At 38.4% G+C, this 9853-nt stretch overlaps 1 pseudogene; it reads right to left on the bottom strand.

Moving 5' to 3' along the window:
• Positions 1-9853, bottom strand: part of LOC107660535 (receptor-type tyrosine-protein phosphatase kappa-like) — a 181563-nt pseudogene that overhangs the window by 113514 nt on the left and 58196 nt on the right.

Below are 9853 nucleotides of genomic sequence, written 5' to 3' on the forward strand. Positions count from 1 at the left end.
AGGAAAATTTAATCATGAACATACATGAACAACAATATCACATTAAACCACAGAAATTCCAAAATGACATTTCCCTTGCATTCAACTTCCAAAAGTGCATTCATCTTTGCCATGTTACATTCATTTAGTTGACTAGTGCTATACAATGTATTAACAAAAACATTAATGGCATAAATAAAAACACTTACAGTGACAAGCTACGCAATATCGCGTTGATAATCGAATGCAACTCATCTGCGATTATGAACACGATATTGCAGTGATCTACGGCTCTGTGTATTAAATGCTGCTCCATCTGAAAGCACATGATGGATCTTCATGACAATCACATGCGATTTATCATGCAGCCCTAATTTTTTTGTTTGTTTGTTGATCACAAAGTACAAAGTAGATGAGGAAAACTAGGATGCCAGGTATATTCAAAGCGCCACCATTACTGTCTAGAGTGTGTGGAATGGTGCGCTGTGATTGGTTGAGCGGATATATCGCATTCTGCAGAGAAGGGAGACTGGCGTTTGTCGCGGTTTGGAAAAAAAGGGAGAAAACATTACAGAATACCTCGGCGGATATCGCATTTTGCATAAAATTTAAAATTGCCTTTTCAATACCGACCAGATACAATACAGATTTTGGCGGAAACTCAATTTTTTTTTTTTTAAATGGCGTTTATCGCGAATATACTTAATATAATTTTATAATATAATATAAAAAAATATAATATAATACCTTAGATTTTATTCCCACAAACATTTATTGATAATGCTCTTATGTTTTTACATAAAATTGTTATAAAACATAAGAATTTGTAACATTTTACATTACAAGCATTTTCCCTCAATAACTCCTAATTTGCTGTTTATGGATAAAGGTAGTTGTTGTAGTTGTTACGTTTAGGTATGGGGTCGGGTTAAGGGATGTAGAATATGCTCATGCAGAATAAGGCATTAATATGTGCTTTAATAAAGCAATAAGCCCCAATAAGCCGTGGTTTACAGTGAATTTATAACAGCTAAGGGGCGTTGTTAGGTACGACGCAAAGCAGAGAGCCTAAAACCTCCTTAGCTGTTATAAATTCACTGTAAACCATGGCTTATTGGGGCTTATTGCTTTTATAAAACGGTTATTCCATATACGTAGTAAGGTTTCACAAAATAAAACAGAGCAAATAAAGTGTAATGATATAAATAAAAACAGTATTCTTCCACCAAACAATGTAGTTCCTCAGAAACAGTTGTGGTTGTAACAAAGTTGTTGCCGAGCAACACACAGAAGTAAACAAAGGTGTGTGTTTGTAGAGTAATTTACAACAGTTTCAAATGCAGCTCAGCCAATCAGAATCAAGCACCGGAACTATCTGTTTTATAAAAGTAACTAACAAACAGCCAGTACGCTAGAAATATACATGCTAATTAGCAACTAGTTAATAGTGAATAGTGTTCCCTAATCGAAAGTGTTACCAAAGAAATAGAAGTCTAGAAAAGAATGTTGTTAAAAATCAAGGTAAATAAGCTCTTATAGTTAGGACAACCAGTTTGTCTTAAATCTGAAAAGGTAAAGGTAAGATGTTTCATGAATTATGGGGTTGTTTTAAATATGAAGCACATCATAACAACAGATACATAATACTTATTACTATTACTAGTGCACAGGTACTCTGAGGTGACAACAATGATCGATGATCACTCAAGGAAATATCGGAGAACTACTTAAGAATTTTTCAAGAACTGCATTTAGGAACATTCTTACAAAAACAAGTACGTTTTTTATATTTAAAGGATTTGTCACTGACGATTCAAACGTGAGTTTTTTGGGCGGTGTAGAGTAGCGCTTGTTGTTTGTCATTTCTCCGATCACAAATGCAGACATGGTTTTATGTTTACGCGGCGTGATGCAACGCAAGTTTTTAACCTTAAACCACATAAACACATTTCATTACACCAAATACACAACATAATGTTCTTTTTAGCAGCATCATATGCATATACATTATTTCTTAACTTCAAGTTCTTCTTTTCTTAACTGAACACTTCTAATATGTCAGCTAATTAAAAGGCTGTAGTTAAAAGTCATATCAACAATAAAACCCAAAAAAATCCAGATTATTTTTTCAAGTGAGTACTTAATTAATTAGTCAATTAGCTAGACGTTTTAGGGTTAAAACATACACACACACACACACACACACACACACACATCCTTACTGATGACACACATTTCTGTTCGTGTCCTCAAAGAAGTTTATTGAAAAACACATCATAAGCCAGAGAAACCACAAAGGAGCATGAATGTTACTTGGCTTAGAAGAAATAAAAACTTCTTCTCTCAAGTTTAACGATATTCAATCATTCATGAGAACTGAAGGATGACCGAAGGAACACATGCTATGCCTTAACTCATTCCCTTTGACAGCATTAAGGACGCTCGCGCTTGTGAACGCAGACAGAGCTCCTCAAACGCTTCAGTTCGGCGCTCTGGCGTGATTTCTGACAATCTGACATCAAATAATAAAAAGCAACTGAGGGCAGGTGTCCAGCTCATTAAGCGAGTCCGTTTGACGCGGTGACTAACGATCTGATCGGGGGGATGAAGACACCCTCGGGAGATATCGGTGGAAAAAACAAAACCAAAGTGAATCAGGACTTAAGCTAAAATAAACTGGATTCCAGCAACAGATTTGACTCATCAGTGCCTAATTAAAGAGGACAAGAAATAACAAGCCCACACCAGGCTTTAGAGATGGACTGCGAGAGAGAGAGTGTAATAAAGGGACGTAACATGCATGGACTCATTAGAAGGGACATGTCTCCGGGGGGTTTGGAGGGGCAGCAGGTGGAAACTCTATACTGTGAGAAATCAAATCGAGACATGAAGAAACAAGCCCCTCCGATCCATTAGCTCGTCTCGGAAATATCATGCAATATTAATCACAACAGCACCCCCCCGATTCTCCGAGCGTGACGTGTAATGCGTGCAAGTGGCCAGCAGAGGCGTCTATCTGCACGCTCCCCGCAGGTGTGTTTACATTTAGGGCTGATAAAGCAAACAGATGGCCGCTATAAAGACTATAGCTCAACTACTGCACCCTAAACCTGTGGAAAGACCAAATGAACTTCCTGCATGAAAACCCTGTATCATCACGGTGTTTACAGTTCTGTCTCTCACGCAGAAAGATAGACAGCAGAGCGAGACAGAGGGGAGATCAGTCAAGACTCCCAATTAGTCTGAACACAGACGGAGGCTTTCAGTATTCACTGTCTCTCTCACACACACACACACACACACGGCAAACACTGACACATACACACCCACATCCACCACTGATTAAAACAAGAGAGAAGAGACTGATTATCATAGTAGTTGTATTCAGGAGATGAAATATTACTTTCAAACAGCTTGAAGCAACAGTGAAAAGCTATTGTACTGAAAAACAAAAAGTCCCGTGAAGGAGCTCCACTGACCCAGAGAGACATTTCACCTGTGGAAAACATTACTGAGAGCCGTTACTGTGATCACTGGATCACTGGGAGCATCTGTGAGTATGACAGAACTACAAAAGAAAAGCTGAACAGAACCTCTGCATTCCCATAAATCAACCGGTCTACGCCAATACCACATACAAGCGAAACATCCATTGTGATTTTGTTCCTCATACTTTTGTTTAGAGGGCTTGACGGCAGGAATGTGTCACCACACAGAGTTTAAGAGTTACGACTATGCAACAAAAAAATGACTTTCCAGCTCAGAGTCTGGTGCTGCATTTGCACTGAGGTAAAAGTCAGTTTGCCATTAATATCTGTGCATCAGATTTGCTGATCAGATAAACATACCTTGTTAATAGAGTGCATTAGTGCCCATTCACTTTTTCTGCGGCATTGGAAGTATTTTTTTCCATTCATTTTTCCCAGAGTGCTCATTAATGACATAATCGTGTTAAAAATGATCTATATGAATCTATAAGGTTGTTCTTGTGTGTGTGAGTGAGTGGTTCAGGTATACCCTATACGTTAGGGGGACAACATGTCCCCACAAAGATGGCAATATCCAAAATCCTTGGAATATAATCCTTGGAAACAAGCTTATAAATCATACAGAAATAAGTTTTTGGTTATATGGTTATAAATAAAACAATATCGTTTAGGTTTATTGCAAAATGTACATATACATACACAATCATTTAATTGTCTTGAGAGTGTATCATTATATTATTTGTGGTGCTTTGTGGAAGCTGGTGTTCCCTGCCAAGCTCCTTTGGTGCAATTTGTTTGCTACAAATTATGTTTCAGCTGTTAAACATGAGTTCATAAAAAACAAGTTGCTATATTGTCAATGGAGCATATAACATCAATTAACAACCAGTAAGGTCTGTCTTTAAAGGTTTATAAATTAGCGTTAAACATCAATTTCTCTATGCAGAAAATGTTTTTACTTCCGGAACCCACTTCATTCTATAGAAAACATACTCCCACTGCATCGTTTGATTGGCTGAACGATTTGCATACCTGATACTCATTGGGCCAAAAAGTGCTGACAGCAAGCTCCGCCTTCATCCAGCCTTTGCCTGTGCAGGAAGTGACGTTCCAGATGGGATTGGCCAGAGGCCCTTTATTGACCTTCACCAGAATGTTGAGCGTCCCGGGGCTGGAGCCGTCGGGGCAGTGCAGGAGATAGTTGAAGTCGATGCAGTGAGTGTCGTTTTCTTTCATCACGGGCAGCTGCAGGCGAGCCTTTTCTCCGTAATCGTGCTGCGAGGTGTCCACCATCATGTACGAGCCTGGAGGGCAACAAGAACGGAGAGAGAAAACACAGGTGAGCTGGGATTATGAGCTCTTTTCCAAACACTAGTGAGCTGCTTTGCTATCTACTCCCTATATAGGCAGCATCCTCACCAAAATGGAGCCTCATTAGCATGATTTGGAGCTTATGAGCAGCATTGCATCTTATGGAGTTCTGAGGTTATTAGGGCTGGGATGATAAATCGATGCATCGCTATTTGTGGATCGATTCCGAGATTTTGCGAATGCATCGCGATTCTCACTGGAATCGATTCTGAGATTAGTTTTTAACAGCTGATGGTGCTCTACTCTAGTTTTTAACCGCACACCTAAATGCTAATGAAGAAGAGCGCTTGAGCGTTCGACTGAGTAATGTAAGTGGTTAAATGTACTTGCACCTCCCACTGTGAACACTCTTGTAATTCGCTTCAACCTTTTCAAACTTTATGAATGATTATTTTAGGTTCAAGTGGTGCGTGTGTAAGGAACTGGAAGCAAGCAGAATACGACGGCTTCTAAAGCACGCAGTGCCATCTGCTGCATCTAAGCTCAGAATCGATTCCAGAGAGAATCACGAAAATCGATGCAGAATCATTTCTCGATTCGCGATGCATCGTTTTATTGTCACAGCCCTAGAGGTTAGCATGTTCTAATATGAATAAAGTATACTTGTAGTCGACATTTCTCTTCTTTTTTCCCTGTTGCAAAGCATCAACGATTCAATGATTCTTAAAATCAAGATTGATTTTTTTACTTCATGCATGAAATTTTCTCTCTGAACTTAACACGTCTGAAATATTCCCAAATGAACTGAATCGAGAGCTTGTGCAACAAAACCGAATCAGCTGCCCAGCTCTAGGTTTTGAACCGTATTTTGTGTTGTAAAAAAACCAAAAACAAAGAGTAAAACTATGTTGAGTGAAAACCATTTGCTAAAAACCAAGTGAAGAAAACAAATCGTTTGCGAAATCGTGGGATTCTAGCAGGAATGCACCAAGATATAAACTCAGGCATGAGGACCCAATATTTCTGAAGTTCAGAATCAAAGACTCTCTCATACACTTGGCAGTTGGCTGTGTGCTGATTACTGAACGCTTTTATAATCACTCCACCGGAGAAACGGTTCCACGCTATCGGCCAAGACGCACAGGCCCATATAGGATCTGGTTCCAGTTCTTTAAGCATGTGATTGCACTGAGAGGAAACCGTTTCAAATCTTAAGCACCCAGAGGATGGACATCAGGTGGAGAGAGGACAGACTTCACGACCATTTGTCCAAATGAGCATACATCTGTTCATCTGTCTCTCCACGGCCAGGAGGAGATATGACCAGCTCTCTCTCTTTGATCCCCATCTTCTGTCAGAGATACCGTCTACATGAAATCCACCCTCTTTACTGTCTAAACAAACGCCCCTGGCCATGCTGTGTGCTCTTCATCAGCTGCGTGTTATTCCAGATTCAGACTCTTTCAAGTGTAATAACTTTCTCTGTCTCTGAAATGACTTTTTCCCCTGATGTAACCATTAGTCATGTGGGTGGGGGAAAATAATCTTACATAAAACATGAAGTCCTGACTCTCAGTTGCACTCAAGGTCATTGTAAAATGCTGATAAACACATGGATCTTTATGAAACAAAACTATTTATATATGAATAAGACCTCAGTAAGATACAAGTAAATCAATTTTAAATAAACAAATGCTTTTCTTTTGAACTTTCTATTCATCAAAGAATCCTAAAAAACAACATGTCACGGTTTCTGCAGAAATATTGGGCAGCACAACCGTTTTCAACTGATAATAATAAGGAACGTTTCTTGAGCAGCAAATCAGCATATTAGAATGATTTCTGAAGGATCATGTGACACTGGAGAGTAATGATGCTGAAAATGTAGCTTTGATCACAGCAATCAATTACTTTTTACAAGAAAATATTACAATAAAAAAACAGTTGTTTAAGATTGTAATACTATTTTACAATATTACTATTTTTACTGTATTTTTGATCAAATAAACATAGCCTCGCTGAACAGAAAAGAATCTTACCGACCCCAAACTACTGAATGGTATTCTCTATATCACCTGGTGGAACGATTTTATTACAATTATTATTATTACTACATGTAAATATTAATTAAATGTATTTTATCGTATCAGTGTTTGTATAATAAGACACTTGTGCTGTGCACTTGATTTTACTATCAAAATCACCTCTCACTTGTAACGCAAAGCATTGAGGCATATATTAACCAATAATATATGTCCAATATCCACCAAATCCCAGTAGCTGAAGTGAGTTACATAACACTGTGTACATTAAATGAGTTGTGAATGAAGTTTCACAAATAATATAATCTCTACTCTTTTAACAGTCACAGTCTGGTGTTTTCACAAACACTGCTGCTCTTCTTTAATTTCCATAGAAATAGCATATGTCTGAAACAGTGATCGTTTAGACACAGGGAGTGACTGTTCATTCAGGACACAGATGTAATGCTGTAGATGTTTCCAGGCAGACCTTTCATTTGGGCTCTATTTATATGGAAGAAAAATAATGACAAATGTCTTTGAAACAAAAAAAACGTGGAATTGCACTAACTGAAAAAATACTGCATTGTATTAACAGTGTTTGCATTTTAATGCCTTGTATTTTCAGGGCTTGCATTTTTAGGGGCTGAATTTAACAGTTGTTTATTTAAGCAGTGAATATTTCAATTCAAAACAATTCACACACATTTTCATAATTAAAAATTCAATAATTCATATTCACCTTCCAGAATTCACGTTTGAAATGTTCAATCTGTTTAAAAATATGATGTATAATATTCGACAGGCAATTTTCGATCCATTTTATTTCACTTTACAAATTCGCTTCCACAAATTCAGTGGTTAAAATTCGGCAGAAAATTCGCCATTGCACATCCGGGAGCTGCAGGAATAGCAGTAGAGCACCGATGCATGATCTCCAGCTGCTGTCAGTCGCTCACCAGCAGGTGGCGCAAGCGGCTGTTGATGAAGACCAAAGCAACAGGTGGATCAAGTCATTCATTCACAAAAACTGATCTGCAGAAATGCAGCAAGCATTAAGTAGAAGTTATGATTATCAGGGCCAGTATAAATATGCGGAAAAGCTGATTGTCTGTGCGTTAAATTCAACATCGCTGTTACTCGTTTCTCCGTGTGACATGTAAGCAGCTTTCTCTAACGTTACTGAAAAGGAGATTATAATGCTGTTTTACTCAGCGCTGATCTACAGAACTAACATTACATCAAAGGCCTCAGATCTCAGAATACACTTTATTGATGATGCAAACTATATACAGGCAGATGAGATCAGAATTATGAACGCGCAAAACTGCACGTTTAACATATTTCCCATAAATAAAATACTTAATACTATCTTGAGGTTTATTGCCTCAAGACAGTGATAATAAATTATCCAATTTGGCAATTAATTCATAAAATATACTATGTCAGTAGAATTGTCAGACGGTCCCTTGGGCATCGCTTGAGCTATAGCACTTAAAATCTTCATCCTATTTAAATTTGCAGCTACAGTACACGTAGGCGGTCCTGAATTCCTTATTTACGTCTGTGACGAGTGGGGCGGGGCCGAGAGCCATGGGAACGGAGCGAGGCCGGTGGAGTAATTGCTAATGCGCGACACCTGCGCCACTCACCGGTCTCGAGTCCCATCGATATAAAGTGGTTGCATATTGTTAAAACTAGTCGTGATATCTTTGTAGGACTGTCAACTCTATATAAATCATTGGCAAGAGAAAGCGAATGCCCGGCAAATATCGAACCTAAAACTAACAGTGATAGAAAAGCGATTATAAAGAAAATGTAGCACGTTGCGAACTTTTGACCTTATTTGCTTGCCTGTATATAGTTTGCATCATCAATAAAGTGTATTCTGAGATCTGAGGCCTTGTTTATATCAATGTATTGATGTATTAATTGAGGCACGTTACACGGCACAGCGTCAAACAAGCCATGATACAAAGTTAAGGAAACTAACCAACAGAAAGCAATATGTCTTCCTCAGATGTAATGTTAGTTCTGTACTTCAGCGTTGGATAAAACAGCATTATTATCTCCTTTTCAGTAGAGAAAGCTGCTTACATGTAGGCTACAAGGAGAAACGAGTAACAGCGATGTTGAATTAAATGTACACACAATCAGCTTTTCCGCATATTTATACTGGCCCTGATAATCATAACTTCTACTTAATGCTTGCTGCATTTCTGCAGATCAGTTTTTGTGAATGAATGACTTGATCCACCTGTTGCTTTGGTCTTCATCAACAGCCGCTTGCGCCACCTGCTGGTGAGCGACTGACAGCAGCTGGAGATCATGCATCGGTGCTCTACTGCTATTCCTGCAGCTCCCGGATGTGCAATGGCGAATTTTCTGCCGAATTTTAACCACTGAATTTGTGGAAGCGAATTTGTAAAGTGAAATAAAATGGATCGAAAATTGAAAAAAAAAAAAAAAAACCTTCCTTTCAAAAGATGTGGCTATACCAACACTAAAAGGGATAGTTCACCCTAAAATGAAAATGTGCTTTTAATTTCTCTCAGGCCGTCCAGGATGCAGGTGACTAATTTTCTTCAGTAGAACAGTAAAGAAGATTTTTAGTTGAAACCGTGGTTCTTGGTGATTCATAAAATGCAAGTCAGCAGCTACCGGCACTTAAAGGTAGGGTATGTAATTTTTCAAAAACACTTTAGAAAACTGATTCGGGCCGAATAGCAAAACAAACTTGTAGCCAATCCTGCCTTTAAGAGTCAAAAAAGCCCGCCCAAAAATAAAATTCTGCATACGCCACTGCTGCTGGTCTTTATTTTTTTGTAATAGTGCACATGCTTATTATTTACCAAATATATGCAACATGCGTATGGATTTCTTCATGAATATTTATAATTTTCTGTAAAGACAGACAGTTGAAACTAGCACAGTTATGGAGAAAATGACTTGGCTGAGACAAACAATTATAGAGCAAATATTATGGCGCTTTTCCACTGCATGGTACAGCACGGTACGGCTCGGTACGGTTCACTTTTTGGGGGTTTTCCATTG

Source organism: Sinocyclocheilus anshuiensis, unplaced genomic scaffold (assembly GCF_001515605.1).
Source record: "Sinocyclocheilus anshuiensis isolate Anshui unplaced genomic scaffold, SAMN03320099.WGS_v1.1 scaffold659, whole genome shotgun sequence".
Taxonomy (NCBI): domain Eukaryota; kingdom Metazoa; phylum Chordata; class Actinopteri; order Cypriniformes; family Cyprinidae; genus Sinocyclocheilus; species Sinocyclocheilus anshuiensis.